Raw genomic sequence first — 16,886 nt, 5'->3', positions numbered from 1 at the left:
CGGGGAGACGTGAGTGTATCACACACTAAACAGCTCCTTGGTGGGGGAAATAAAGCAAACGCAGGACAATCGTCGTCCAATGTTGCCGCCACTGTCTCTTCCACTGTTTCCAGTGCTGGAGTTGCAATCCAGACCACCAGCCAAGACACCTCCACATCTGCCTCTGCCACTGTGGGTACTTTACCCTCATCCTCCCCTTTTCTTGCCTCTGCTCCTTCACCTGCACCATCATGCGCCTCTTCCCAACAACTCTGGCTGGGACTGTGTCGCAAACTGGGGCGGCCTACCTCCTTTCCCCGCCTAAGATTCCTGGTAGAGGTTCTGAACCACCCTTCTCCTCCTCCTCCTCCTCCTCCATAACAACGACCCCAGCTGAGAACTGGAAATGCTGCGGCACTGGCGTGGGGAGACATCAGCAGGCCGTGCTGAAGCTCATCAGCTTGGACGACAGAAAGCACACTGCCCCCGAGGTGAGGGATGCCATCCTAAAGTAGACGGCAATGTGGTTTTCACCGCTGCACCTGGGCCCAGGCATGGTCGTGTGTAATAATGGCCAGAACCTGGTAGCGGCTCTGGAGCTTGCCAGACTCAAACACGTTCCATGCCTGGCCCACATTTTCAACTTGGTGGTGCAAAGGTTTTTAATAACCTACTCCAATGTGCCTGAGCTACTGGTGAAAGTGTGGTGTTTGTGCATCCACTTTTATAAGTCTACAGTAGCCACTGCTAGCCTGAAAACCCTCCAGCAACGCCTGCAACTGCCTGAACAATGGCTGTTGTGTGACATCACCACATGCTGGAACTCAACATACCATATATTGAGCAGGGTGTGCAAGCAGCAGAGACCTTTGATGGAGTACCATCTCCAAAACCCAAGGGTTCCTCAGAGTCAGCTCCCTCAGTTTGTCAACCATGGATGGCAGGACTTATGTGAAATCCTACGCGTCTTTGAGGAGTCCACAAATAAGGTCAGCTGTGATGATGCATTAGTGAACGTAACCATCCCGGTCCTCTTTGATACGAGAATCCCTCATCGCAATCAGGGATAACGTATAGCACACTGAGGAGTCCGGGATAGGAGCAGATCCATCACAGCTAGATACTCAGAGCACACTCCTGTCTGCTTCTCAGCATGGAATGACGGAGGAAGAGTAGAAGGATGAAGTGGCAGATGATGTCATTCTCACAAACGAGGCTAGAGGAGAAGTTCAGTGCATCCCATTGCTTCAGCGTGGATGGGGAGAAGGGGAAGAGGAAGAGGAGGAAATGGAGAGTGACTCTTCTGGTGAGGGCAGCAAAGTCATGCTGATTAACACTCTGGCAGTGGCACACATGGCTGAATTCATGTTGGGCTGCTTTTCCAGTGACAAACGCATTGTACACATCATGGAGAGAAACCAATACAGGATTTTTGCAATCCTCGACCCCCGGTATAAAAATAACATCTCGTCTTTCATTCCGGTAGAGGGGAGAATCAATTGCATAAATGATTGCCACTAGAGATGAGCGAACAGTGTTCTATCGAACTCATGTTCGATCGGATATTAGGCTGTTCGGCATGTTCGAATCGAACACCGCGTGGTAAAGTGCGCCATTACTCGATTCCCCTCCCACTTTCCCTGGCGCCTTTTTTGCTCCAATAACAGTGCAGGGTAGGTGGGACAGGAACTACGACACCGGTGATGTTGAAAAAAGTAGGCAAAACCCATTGGCTGCCGAAAACATGTGACCTCTAATTTAAAAGAACAGCGACGCCCAGGTTCGCGTCACTCTGAGCTTGCAATTCACCGGGGACGGAGGTTTCCGTCCAGTTAGCTAGGGCTTAGATTCTGGGTAGGCAGGGACAGGCTAGGATAGGAAGGAGAAGACAACCAACAGCTCTTATAAGAGCTAAATTCCAGGGAGAAGCTTGTCAGTGTAACGTGGCACTGACGGGCTCAATCGCCGCAACCCAGCTTTCCCAGGATCCTGAATGGAATACACTGACAGTGTATTCCCGTATACCCCATATATACACCTCAAATCCCCGTTCCAACGGTGTGCCCCCCCACCTTCACCTCAGAAATACCCTGCAAGTCCCCTAGCAATAGAATTGGGGCTATATACACCCACAATTTTTGCTACTGGTATATAGTGCCATTGTCTGACTGGGAATTCAAAGAATATATTGGGGTTACAAATACCCTCATTTCTTGCTACTGCCATATAGTGCCAGTTTCTGACTGGGAATTCAAAGAATATATTGGGGTTATGTGCACCCACAATTTTTGCTACTGCTATATAGTGCCATTGTCTGACTGGGAATTCAAAGAATGTATTGGGGTTACAAATACCCTCATTTCTTGCTACTGCCATATAGTGCCAGTTTCTGACTGGGAATTCAAAGAATATATTGGGGTTACGTGCACCCACAATTTTTGCTACTGCTATATAGTGCCATTGTCTGACTGGGAATTCAAAGAATATATTGGGGTTACAAATACCCTCATTTCTTGCTACTGCTATACAGTGCCATTGTCTGACTGGGAATTCAAAGAATATATTGGGGTTACGTGCACCCACAATTTTTGCTACTGGTATATAGTGACATTGTCTGACTGGGAATTCAAAGAATACATTGGGGTTACGTGCACCCACAATTTTTGCTACTGCTATATAGTGCCATTGTCTGACTGGGAATTCAAAGAATATATTGGGGTTACGTGCACCCACAATTTTTGCTACTGGTATATAGTGCCATTGTCTGACTGGGAATTCAAAGAATATATTGGGTTTACAAATACCCTCATTTCTTGCTACTGCCATATAGTGCCAGTTTCTGACTGGGAATTCAAAGAATATATTGGGGTTACAAATACCCTCATTTCTTGCTACTGCCATATAGTGCCAGTTTCTGACTGGGAATTCAAAGAATATATTGGGGTTACAAATACCCTCATTTCTTGCTACTGCCATATAGTGCCAGTTTCTGACTGGGAATTCAAAGAATATATTGGGGTTACGTGCACCCACAATTTTTGCTACTGCTATATAGTGCCATTGTCTGACTGGGAATTCAAAGAATATATTGGGGTTACAAATACCCTCATTTCTTGCTACTGCTATATAGTGCCAATTTCTGACTGGGAATTCAAAATGCGCAAGGCTCCTGGAAAGGGACGTGGACGAGGCCGTGGGCGAGATCGGGGGAATGGTTCTGGGGAGCAAGGTAGCAGTGAAGCCACAGGGCGTCCCGTGCCTACTCCTGTGGGGCAGCAAGCATTGCGCCACTCCACAGTGCCAGGGTTGCTTGCCACATTAACTAAACTGCAGGGTACAAACCTTAGTAGGCCCGAGAACCAGGAACAGGTCTTGCAATGGCTGTCGGATAACGCTTACAGCACATTGTCCAGCAGCCAGTCAGACTCTGCCTCCTCTCCTCCTATTACCCAACAGTCTTGTCCTCCTTCCTCCCAAAATTCCCAAGCTTCACAGGACAATAACCCCAACTGTCCCTGCTCCCCAGAGCTGTTCTCCGCTCCTTTCATTGTCCCTCAACCTGCCCCTCCACGTCGCGATTCCACGAACCTAACAGAGGAGCATCTGTGTCCAGATGCTCAAACACTAGAGTCTCCTCCATCTCCGTTCGATTTGGTGGTGGATGACCAGCAACCCACCCTCATCGACGATGATGTGACGCAGTTGCCGTCAGGGCATCCAGTTGACCTACGCATTGTGCGGGAGGAGGAGATGAGACAGGAGTTGGAAGAGGAAGTGGTGGATGATGAGGACACTGACCCGACCTGGACAGGGGGGATGTCAAGCGGGGAAAGTAGTGTGGATGTTGAGGCAGGTGCAGCACCAAAAAGGGTAGCTAGAGGCAGAGGTCAGCAGCTTAGGCGAAGCCAGGCCACACCCGGAATCTCCCAAGATGTTCCAGTTCGTACCCAGCCCCGAAAAACTCCCACCTCGAGGGCACGTTTCTCGAAGGTGTGGAGTTTTTTCAAGGAATGCGCCGAGGACAGATATAGTGTTGTCTGCACAATTTGCCTCTCGAAATTGATTAGGGGCTCTGAGAAGAGCAACCTGTCCACCACTTAAATGCGGCGTCATTTGGAATCCAAGCACTGGAATCAGTGGCAGGCAGCAACGGCAGGACAAAGGCCGCCTGCCGTTCACGCCACTGCCACTGCCTCTGCCTCTGCCTCTGCCACTGCCACTGCTGACTGTGCTGGCGATGCACTCCAGAGGACGAGCCAGGACACCACTTCATCTGCCTCCGCCACTTTGTTGACTTCTTCCTCATCCTCCCCTGTTCCTGTCTTATCTCCTTCTCCTGCACCATCAAAGGCACCATCAGGCGCTTCTTTACAACAACCCACCATCTCTCAGACATTGGAGCGGCGGCAGAAATACACTGCTAACCACCCACACGCACAAGCCTTGAACGCCAACATCGCTAAACTGCTGGCCCAGGAGATGTTGGCGTTCCGGCTTGTTGAAACTCCCGCCTTCCTGGACCTGATGGCAACTGCGGCACCTCGCTATGCCATCCCTAGCCGTCACTACTTCTCCCGGTGTGCCGTCCCCGCCTTGCACCAGCACGTGTCACTCAACATCAGGCGGGCCCTTAGTTCCGCGCTTTGCACAAAGGTCCACTTGACCACCGACGCGTGGACAAGTGCATGCGGACAGGGACGCTACATTTCACTGACGGCACACTGGGTGAATGTAGTTGAGGCTGAGACTGCTTCCCAAACTGGCCCGGTGTACCTCATCTCCCCGCCTAACATTCCTGGCAGGGACACGAGAAGAACACCCCCCTCCTCCTCCACCACCTCCTCCTCCGCCACCGCCTCCTCCTCCGCTGTTAGATTGACCCCAGCTACGAGTTGGAAACGTTGCAACACTGGCGTTGGTAGACGTCAGCAGGCCGTGCTGAAGCTGATCAGCTTGGGGGACAGACAGCACACTGCCTCCGAGGTGAGGGATGCCCTCCTCGATGAGACGGCAATATGGTTTGAGCCGCTGCACCTGGGCCCAGGCATGGTCGTTTGTGATAACGGCCGGAACCTGGTAGCAGCTCTGGAGCTTGCCGGACTCCAACATGTTCCATGCCTGGCCCACGTCTTCAACCTAGTGGTGCAACGTTTCCTAAAGAGCTACCCCAATGTTCCAGAGCTACTGGTGAAAGTGCGGTGCATGTGCGCCCACTTTCGCAAATCGACAGTAGCCGCTGCTAGCTTAAAATCTCTCCAGCAACGCCTGTATGTGCCACAACACCGGCTTTTGTGCGACGTCCCCACACGCTGGAACTCAACGTTTCAGATGTTGAATAGAGTGGTTGAGCAGCAGAGACCTTTGATGGAATACCAGCTACAAAACCCTAGGGTGCCACAAAGTCAGCTGCCTCAGTTTCTCATCCATGAGTGGCCATGGATGAGAGACCTTTGTGACATCCTACGGGTGTTTGAGGAGTCCACAAGGAGGGTGAGCTCTGAGGATGCGATGGTGAGCCTTACAATCCCGCTCTTGTGTGTTCTGAGAGAATCCCTGATTGACATCAGGGATAACTCAGATCACACAGAGGAGTCAGGGATAGCATCCGATCCGTCACAGCTGGAGAGTAGGTCCACACATCTGTCCGCTTCATCGCATTTAATGGAGGAGGAGGAGGAGGAGGAAGAAGAGTTGTCCGATGATGTGATGGTGATACAGGAGGCTTCCGGGCAACTTCGAATCGTCCCATTGTTGCAGCGCGGATGGTTAGACATGGACGATGAGGAGGAAATGGAGATTGAACTTTCCGGTGGGGCCAGAGGAGTCATGCCAACTAACACTGTGGCAGACATGGCTGAGTTCATGTTGGGATGCTTTACAACCGACAAGCATATTGTCAAAATCATGGAGGACAACCAGTACTGGATCTTTGCTATCCTTGACCCCCGGTATAAAAACAACATCTCCTCTTTTATTCCAGTAGAGGGGAGGGCCAATCGCATCAATGCTTGCCACAAGCAATTGGTGCAGAATATGATGGAGATGTTTCCAGCATGTGACGTTGGCGGCAGGGAGGGCAGTTCCTCCAGTAGGCGACCAAGTTCTCACCGGTCCACACAAACAAGGGGCACACTGTCTAAGGTCTGGGACACCTTGATGGCACCACCTTGCCAAAGTGCCGCCACGGAGGGTCCTAGTGTCACCAGGCGTGAGAAGTATAGGCGAATGTTGCGGGAATACCTTTCCGACCACAGCCCTGTCCTCTCCGACCCCTCTGCGCCCTACACGTATTGGGTGTCGAAGTTGGACCTGTGGCTTGAACTTGCCCTATATGCCTTGGAGGTGCTGTCCTGTCCTGCCGCCAGCGTCCTATCTGAGAGGGTGTTCAGTGCAGCCGGTGGCATCATCACTGACAAGCGCACCCGTCTGTCAGCTGAAAGTGCCGACCGGCTCACTTTGATAAAAATGAACCACCACTGGATAGAGCCTTCATTTTTGTGCCCATCTGTGTAAAGCACCCCAACATGAAACTCCATGTCTGTGCTCAACCTCTCCAATTCCTCCGCATCCTCATACTCATCCACCATAAGCGTTGCACAATTCTGCTAATACTAGGCTCCCTCCACCCTGATTTCCCCCAACTCTGCTGGTTAGAGGCTCCCTCCACCCTGCTTTCCCACAACTCTGCTGGTTAGAGTCTCCCTCCACCCTGATTTTCCACAACTCTGCTGGTTAGAGGCTCCCTCCACCCTGATTTCCCCCAACTCTGCTGGTTAGAGGCTCCCTCCACCCTGATTTCCCCCAACTCTGCTGGTTAGAGGCTCCCTCCACCCTGCTTTCCCACAACTCTGCTGGTTAGAGTCTCCCTCCACCCTGATTTCCCACAACTCTGCTGGTTAGAGGCTCCCTCCACCCTGATTTCCCCCAACTCTGCTGGTTAGAGGCACCCTCCACCATGAATTGGTCCAAACTGGGGTTTTTAGAGGCTCCCTCCACCATGAATTGGTCCAAACTGGGGTTTTTAGAGGCTCCCTCCACCATGAATTTGCCCAAACTGGGCTGTTTAGAGGCTCCCTCCACCATGAATTGGTCCAAACTGGGGTTTTTAGAGGCTCCCTCCACCATGAATTGGTCCAAACTGGGGTTTTTAGAGGCTCCCTCCACCATGAATTGGTCCAAACTGGGGTTTTTAGAGGCTCCCTCCACCATGAATTTGCCCAAACTGGGCTGGTTAGAGGCTCCCTCCACCATGAATTGGTCCAAACTGGGGTTTTTAGAGGCTCCCTCCACCATGAATTGGTCCAAACTGGGTTTTTTAGAGGCTCCCTCCACCATGAATTGGTCCAAACTGGGGTTTTTAGAGGCTCCCTCCACCATGAATTTGCCCCAACTCTGCTGGTTAGAGGCTCAATCCACCCTGATTTTCAAAACAAATGTTGGTGCCAACCTCAACTTACTACAAGGGCCAAATTCACTGCTGGTGACAAGCTCTCCTCACTGCAAGTGCCAAATACACATGTTTCAAGGTGTTTTCCTACTGTCAGAGAGGTGGTATTGAGTGTGTAAAGTGTGTAGTTGTTAGGCTGTGATGTTGGGGTAATAGAGGGTCTTTGGTGTGTTAGATGCCCCCAGACATGCTTCCCCTGCTGTCCCAGTGTCATTCCAGAGGTGTTGGCATCATTTCCTGGGGTGTCATAGTGGACTTGGTGACCCTCCAGACACGGATTTGGGTTTCCCCCTTAACGAGTATATGTTCCCCATAGACTATAATGGGGTTCGAAACCCATTCGAACACACGAACAGTGAGCGGCTGTTCGATTCGAATTTCGAACCTCGAACATTTTAGTGTTCGCTCATCTCTAATTGCCACTAGCAACTGGTGCAGAATATGATGGGAATGTTTCCATCAACCCTCGCTGTCGGCAGAGAGGAGAGTTCCTCCAAGAGGCTAACAACTGTCATCCGGTCCACACCCACCAGGGGAACATTCTCCAAGGTTTGGGACACGTTAATGGCACTCCCTCCCCAAACTACCGCCACTGAGGGGCCTAGTGTCACCAGGAGGGAAAAGTATAGGCGCATGTTGTGTGAGTACCTGGCTGACCACAGCCCTGTACTTTCCGATCCCTCTGCGCCCTACATGTATTGGGTGTCGAAGATGGACCTATGGCTGGAACTGGCACTTTACGCCTTGGAGATGCTGTACTTCCCTGCCGCCAGTGTTCTATCTGAATGTGGAAATCGGATTTGGTAATACTCATTCACTTTTTTGGAATTGTAAAATGTAGCTTTTTTTTTTTTTTTTTTTTGCTTTATTTGCATGACGGCCAAGAACTCTTTTCTGCAACATGAGAAACCTTTTTCTTAACCATTGGAAAACACCTGTGAGTTACCATAACTGTATCACAAATCATAGGCTATACCTGGTCACTGTGAAGTGCTCCAATTCCCTGTTATTATATAATTATTTTAGAATTTTGTGGTTTATGGAAATATTTTCCACAATTTATATTATATTATTTTTTTAATTATATTTATATTATTTTATTATATACAATTTCTGATTTTTCGGTAATGAAAAGGTGAAGTCATTTTACAGTATGACTAAACAGAATGTATTGATAAAGGGGTATTATTGAGAAATGCTGAGACTGGAAACTTGGAAGGCACGCAAGAAAATATAAGTTATGTATTTTACCAGTATTTTATATTTGTTTCAATAATTTTTAAATATTACAATTATCCCAATATGTTATCAAAAATCTTTTAATTACAGATTTATCTCGAAAAAAATATTTTAAAGTGTTATTTTTCATAGCTTGATTTTCCTTTTTGTCATATTTCTGTAAAAGCTAGAATTGATTGCTCCTAATAATCAATTATCAAAAAAAAAAAAAATACTAAAGAAAAACCTCCTGTATTTTCTTCCTTTTGTTTCCAGTCTCTTCATGACTGTAACCATAATGCATGCATTTTAATGTTTATTCCAGCATGTTTTATTTTTTTTTTCTTTGCTTATAATCTTTTAATTTCCTTTCCATTTTCAGCACCATGGTGCTTTTGCCACTTAGAAGCTTATTCTTAAATAATGCAACAGAAAAAAATAAGGATAAGTTTAAATCCTGTAAATTAAAATAATAATGTCACACAATGCAATAATAACAAGATTTTTTGTAAATCAGTATCCCACAAATGCAGAATTTTAAGTCATCAATACATGTAAGTTATTGTATTTGAATCTCCCTCAATGATAAAATCTTTTTTGAGACCTAAGCTGACCATACACATTAGATTCTAGAGTACCAACATAAACAGCAAAGAATGTTCAGATGAACGCTTATTATACACAGCGAATGTTCATTAGATGGACTATCCCACCACCAGGATTTCTGACAAGCCCATATTTTGTAAAACACCTGAGTAAAATATATAAATCACCCACAGGTATATCAGTCAAGTCCACATAAAAATCCAACACAACCAATTTTGGTTGTAACAAACTTTAGTAGTTGGCTGTATGTCCCAAATGTTCACAGGTCCATGTGATTGATTGCCTGATGTTCAAAATCTGTTACTTTAGCAGTCAATATTCTGATGTGTATGAGAAGCCTTAAAGAGATTTTATCATTAGCTCTGGTGATTTTTAACCAAGCGTATATTTGCATAGCCTTTAGAAAGGCTATTCCAGACATACCTTTTATTTGTTAATCCTCCCAACTGTTTTTGAATTAGCCTGCTTTTATTGATATGCTAATTATGCAGCACGGAGCACTAGAAGATCACAGAGCACTGTGTGTTGTGTGTACATAGGAGGGAGGTAAGATCAGGGATAACTCAGCAGCCTCCCTGCTTTCACCTCCCCCTGTTTACACACAGCACACAGTGAACTTCCGAGGTGCACCATGGAGGTTAATTAGCATATCAATAAAAGTGGGCTAATTAAAAAACGGCTGGGAGGATTAACAAATAAAAGGTATGCCTGGAATAGCCTTTATAAAGGCTATGCAAATATGTGGTTAGTTAAAAATCACTAGAGCCAATGATAGACTCCCTTTAATAAATACTTTTTTTTTCATTATTTAATTTCCACATTGTAAGACCTATATCTTTATTTTACATTTTTCCCTCACAATATAGTCGAAGGACAAATTGTATTTTTAATGGCAGGTTGGGATATATAAAATGTATTATACAACATTTCATTTTATTTTAGTGGAGTGCAAACAACAGCTATTTCTCAATGTTTTAATCCTTTTATTAATCACTATTGAGTCCATGTGTCCATGAAAATGGGCAAAGATAGAACATGTCAGTTTTTTGACAGCTATGGAAAACATGCGAATAGACACACTGAATTCAAAGTGTTATCAAAATGGCTATGCGTTGTAAAAACTGCCATCATATGTCTAGCCCCATGTAGCGGGCCACATCAAAAAAGTGCTTCAGGAAAACCTGCTGCAGAAACGCATTGCGTTTTTCCCCCACAGTGTAGGAGACCCTTCAAACAATTAAACATATTGCATTGCCAAACAAGACCGTATGAAAAAGATTTCATGGGTGGGCTGCAAATTTTTCAGGCACTCCTCATAATCCTGGAGAGTGTGAAGTGAAGCAGAGGGCTGAAGAGATGCCCTGGAGAGGTGAGCCAAGGTGAGTATAAGACTTTATTTTTTCTCATTTACCCTGGCCAGCCACTTATCTTAACTTCATTGTTCTAAATAAAACTAACCAGAGGGTCAGACCTCACAAATATCTGCAAGCTGAGGTTTGATCATATTTAAAATTGAGTTGGTGCCCCTTTTTTAATTGTTGGGCTACCAAAGTAGTTTTGTATTTTAAATTTGTCAAATAACACTAAAACAATTCACTTAAACAAGTCCCCTATTATATTATGAATAGTTTGATATTTATAGTGTTGGTTTAACAAGGTGGCTTTACCCATGATTTGCACTGAATTTTTACTTTAGTTGTATTTTTTTACTTTTACTTTTTTTAGTATATTTTCTTTTACATAATATGTCCCACATGAGTTCACTAATAGAGGTGAGCGAGTAGTTAAATACTCTATATTAAATATTTGTTTCGAGTAGCACCTCAATATTAGACTACTCGAATCGAATATCGAATCCTATTATACTCTGTGGGGGAAATATGCTCGTTTCAGGGGTAGGCAACATTCAATCAAATTTAACTTACCAAGTCCACAAGTGAGGGTCGGGCTGAATTCTCCGAGAAGTCTTCTCCGTGCAGCGTCCCTGTGGCGTCTTCCAGCTCTGAATTCACTCTGCCAGGCATCAGGCCTGGGCAGAGCCGACTGCGCATGCCTCCACAACAAGAAAATGGCTGCTTACAGTCAAAGAGGCCATTTTCTTGTAGCGCGGGCATGCGCAGTCGGCTCTGCCCAGGCCCGATGCCTGGCAGAGTGAATTCAGAGCCGGAAGACGCAGCGGGGACGCTGTGTGGGCAGAAGACTTATAAAGGTAGGAGAGGAACGAGCTTTGATTGGCCGACTGTATAGCATGCGGCCAATCAACGCTGGTTCTGCATCAAATTTTTCCATTCGAATAGCGAGTGGTACTTGATCAAGTACGAGTATTTGGAATACTGTAGTATTCGATCAAATTCCTACTCGATCGAATACTACTCACTCATCTCTATTCATTAAAGTTTATTGGAAGTCATTCCCATTTCACCAATTTTTTTAATTGCATTTTTTCACTGTAGATGAGACATTTCTATGCAGGGTGTAAAGGAGAAGACAGAGGCGGTAATAAACTTTTTTAGTCTGTCTCTGATAGCTAGAAATCAGATCTTTCCCTCCTATATTATAGGAGAGATAACTGATCAAGATCAAATGGCACCACTACAGAGTCAGCACCTGCAATACCTGCCATCAACTCACATGCTAGTAGGGTTAGTGCACACAGAGTTTTTTGGTGCTGATTTTGACGCTGAATCTGCCTCAAAAATCAGCCTCCAAAAAAAGGCATATTCAATGTCAAAATCGGTGCCAAAAACTCTGTGTGCAATGACTCTTAGGCTAAGTTAACAAGGGAGTTTTTTGAAGCAACCTCCGCACCAAATTCCAGACTAAAAAACAGCTATCCATGACTGGATGTCAGTGCAGAGGATACAGTGCATACCGCTCTGGATTAGGCCCAAATAAATGGGCTTAGTCTGGAGGGAGTGATGCGCCGCAGTCTCCCGTGGCTGATTCCGCCACAGAAGATAGGGCACATCACTTCGTTTTTGCGCGAACAGAACAAACCTGCTCACAAAAAAACAAAATGCCTGGCTCCCATTGAATTCAATGGGAGGCGTTATTTTAATCCGGAATTCTGGACCAAAATCTGCCATGTAAACTTAGCCATAGAATAAGGGCGACTCAGAACAGTCATGCTAAATATAACTCTTTAATCACAAGCATACTCTTCATTCAGAGGAACCCCTCTTACAGAGTCTCGTTCAGTACTGGCTATCATGACATGACATACGTTCAGAGAATTTGATACGCCCTTGTGGTTTTTGAGTAGTTATTTAAAATAAAACGTTGCTTCCATTCACACTCCTATATCTAAATGCAATAGGTAGCATTATGTTCAGAAACTTATCAGTTCCATCTGGTAAGTGCTGGGTAAATGACAAAAACAGTAGTTTCTACAGAAAAATGACAATGGTGTGTCTTATTTATCATGTCAAAGAAATATGGGCTGTTTGATAAGTAGCAGTCTCAAGATGTGCCTTCAGTGATCTTGGAACTGGCTTGAAATGATAAACAGGTGTTACACTTGTTAGATTCAAAAGAAAAATGACTAGTGAAAGAGGGTGAAGGTATATAGGTCAAGCTTCTATAAATGACACAGCTTACAATGCAATAACCAGATCTCATTTCACATGATTAGATGAATGATGGGCGATGTTGTTTCTGTTCATAATTTAAAATCTGTAAAATGACATGTTAGAAATGTATGTATGAAATGAGTGAAAAGAGGTCTGTGACACATACTAATTTTTCAGATCAGTGAGCTCTCTGGGGATTGAGGCTCTTGATTCACCACCTGTCTATTTGGCTGCACTCACTGCTGTCATGTTTTTTCCCATGCTTTTTCATCTCCTTTTAATCTTCCTCTTTTCCGGATCATGGCATTTATTTATTTATCTATTTTTAAAGAAAGAAAGTATCTTGTTCCAGGTATGTTTAAAAAAACATGAAATCTTATTGCTTATGTCTGGACTTTACTTTACAGAATTAATTTTTAGTGATGATTATTTTGGGGTAACAAACAGTGTTTTACAAACATCGAATAAATCACATCAACTATAAACTTTTAGAAATCTTTTATCTGACCATTATTCTTCTATAAATCTTTATACATTCTACATTCTGTACGTTGAAGAGGTTGTCCTGCCATGACAACTTATCATCTACCCACAGGATAATGATACATTTTTGATTGTCGAAGATTCGACCAGCGAGACCCCTATCAATCATGAGGAACAATTGTCCTCATTTACATAGAATCATGGTTGACCAAAAGCACTTCTGATCTATTCAGAGTCTAGGGCACTTATAAAGGCAAGTGCTGCACTTGGCTATTTCATCTAGTCTAATGGAACTGACTAAAGTGGAGACAACCATGTCCGATTTTTCAAGTGGACAGAAAAATCCTACATAATATCCTTTTTAAATTAATGGAAATTGGGTACTATTCCGTTATCGGGCCAGCAGCAGCGCAGTTCAGCAGCAGCTTTCGGGACAGCAGTTCAGCAGCGGGAATTACAATGACATCCGAGGACTGCTGGCCCGATGCTTGTGCCCAGTAACCAGTACATCGATGACCCCCCTCCCCCATCCTTCTCCTCCTGCCAGTGCTGCCCCCCAGCTCTCCTTACATCTTCCCCGTACCCTCTCCCCGCCACACGACTAGGCCTCACCTCAGCGCTAGTACCGAGACCGAAAGGAAAGACACCGGGGCTCAATCCAGGCCCTGACAAGAAACACGCCGACTATAGGAACGGTGAGCTACAGCGAGCCGGAGGGACAAACTTTCTGCAGCGTCCGGCGGCTATCTAGTAGCATTCATTGCTCAAGATTTACGGTGAGGCCTATTACAGGGAGAGGGTACGGGGCAGATGTAAGAAGAGCTGGGGGGCAGCACTGGAAGGAAGAGGAGGATGAGGGCATCGATCGATGTACTGCCTACTACACACAAGCACGGCCTCTATCATCGGGCCAGCATCGGCTTAGTCATGTGGCGGGGAGAGGGTACGGGGTAGATGTAAGGAGAGCTGGGGGGCAGCACTGGAAGGAGGAGGAGATGGAGGGGGGGTCATTGATGTACTGGCTACTGGGCACAAGCATCGGGCCAGCAGTCCTCGGATGTCATTGTAATTCCCGCTGCTGAACTGAACTGCTGTCCCGAAAGCTGGTGCTGAAATGCGCTGCTGCTGGCCCGATAACGGAATAGTACCGGAAATTGTAAATGGACGCAGCTAGTTTCCATTGCTAAAATCTTGCGCGGACATTAGCTACGGACACTAGCTGTTGGTCTCCTACAGTAGTGTGAACCCAGCCTTAGACTAAGGCCATATGTAGCGTTCCGCAGCAAAAAAAAGTACAGAACCTTTCACAGAGGTTGCCTCTGAGGACTTTTTGCTTCAATTATACCTATGAAAATAGGGAAACAGCCAGTATTTTCATAGGTATAATTGATAAAACCGCAATGGAAATCATGTTTGTAGCACATTTCCCGCACTGATGGAATTCACTAGAATCACATCCACTACACAGGTTGCCTTCCACAGATTCAAGTGCTTTTCCAGGTTACCTCAACAAATTCATGTCCCCCCACCCCCCTGGCTGCCACCATGTCATCTCCCCACCGTGTTATGCTGCCCTCAGGTTGCCCCCACAGTATCATGTCCCCCCACACTGACATGTCCCACTCAGATTGCCCCCCACAATGTCACATTCTCACCACAGGTTGCTCTCACAGTATCATGCCCCCCTCTCAAGTTGCCCTTACAGTTTCATGTTGTCGTCCCTCCCCCCACCTAGGTTGCTTCCACAGTTTCATGTTTCCCACTGTGTATATCTAAAAAAATAAACAAACCTTACACTCATCTTTCCCCGTTCCCCTGTTCACTCCTCTCTCTGATGTAAGTGATGTCATTACAATGCGCCTCCTGCTCCCAGGACACCAGGAGCAAAGACAGCAGCTGAGTGGGGAAACAGGCTGATGGCTCCCTACTTCATCACTGGCTTCAACTCATTGGTGTCCAGATAAGTTGGGGTACTACAGACCCACTTTCCTGGACAGCAGCACAGCAAATGTAGGACTGTCCTGCAGTCCAAAGGGGGCCCTGGCTACCATAGGACCTGATGCAAGTGCAACGGTGGCACTATGGTTAAAGCGGCCATGCTCACACCACTTTCTTGCAAAGTGATATTGCTGTATTTGTCAATATGTAGATGAAGTCTTTGGAGCAAATAGAGCATTGACTCTTAACACTTTGTAGCAATGACAAAACTCTCCTTGTTCCAAATAGCTAATTTGCATACTGACATTATCAGTGATAATTCAGGAACAGAGGCGCTTATTCCTGAGAGAAAAACAGTATTTGATTCAGGTGACCCTAACCTATCTACAGGACTAGTTTACTGTATATGCTGGATACTGGTGACAGACTCCCTCTAGGAGAAAAAGATCATTTCATATGATTTCATTTTTAACAAGGAAATATATTTAGCTATTGTATCTTCTAATTGTATGAGGGATTGACTCCAGCAGTAGTAGTTATACCTGTTCTGTATAATCACAGATTAAAATAAAGGTGTCAGAATAAAATTACCATTTAGTACTGTATCTTTATATAATAAATGTCAATGGGAATATTTCATTGACATTGTCTATTGAAATAATTGTATAATTATTGCATTTTTATGTCAGAACCTGACATTTATACAGAAATGAATAGTGCTACATTGACAATACTTGTCTCTTACATATCGTTTTTAACTGCCAACCACTGGTTAGTTTAAACGGAGGTTCAATAGCATCTGAAGTGCATATATTAATAAGGATATAATACAGTGAGAGTTGGAATGCCCACAAGCTCCTAAATATATATATCACCATATGAAGTAATTGGAGGGAATGTATTGGTTGTTCACTCCTTGCCAGCAGCACGACTCACTAGAATTACTATAAGGGCGCATTCACACAGAGAAAAATGGGGAGGAATTTGGTGTGGAATTTTAGTGCTGAAAAAAAATCCTCCCATTGACTTCAGTGGGTTCCTTTTTCTGCTAGCACCCACTGCATATTGACAAAAACACCGATATTTTGGAAAGGGACGTACCAATGCACAAGTGAAAAACAGTTTGATTTAGGTGAACTTAAATTTGATGTACAGGATTAGAAAACATCGCAGATTTCTGCTTCTCAGAAAGTGACATCACTTCCATTGGTCACATGCCATGCTGCTGCTCAGTCCCACCAGTTTTATTGGGAATGACCAACAGATGTGAGTCACTTCTTGAGAAGAAGAAAGTAGCCATGTTTTCTAATCCTGCACAACCCGTTTTACCTAACTATCTGAATGATTCCCTTTAAGAGAAAGAGATACTTTCATATGCACTCAACAATAAAATAGATTTAACCATTCTATCTTCTGATAGTATTAAAGTTTAACTCCAGCAATATTAGTTATTCCTATTCAATATGATTACATAATACAATAAAAGTGTCAGAATGAAATAACCATTTAGTACTGTATCTTTATATAATAAACGGCAATGGGAATTTTTCATTGATGTTGTCTATTAAAATAATTATATAATGATTTCATTCTCTTGTCAGAACCTGACACTTACACAGTAATAGTGTTAGATTTGTTACAGAATA

The sequence above is a fragment of the Leptodactylus fuscus genome, chromosome 2, assembly GCF_031893055.1.
Source record: "Leptodactylus fuscus isolate aLepFus1 chromosome 2, aLepFus1.hap2, whole genome shotgun sequence".
NCBI classification, from domain to species: domain Eukaryota; kingdom Metazoa; phylum Chordata; class Amphibia; order Anura; family Leptodactylidae; genus Leptodactylus; species Leptodactylus fuscus.
The sequence above is the reverse complement of the archived record's forward strand: the minus strand, read 5'-3'. Positions refer to the sequence as shown.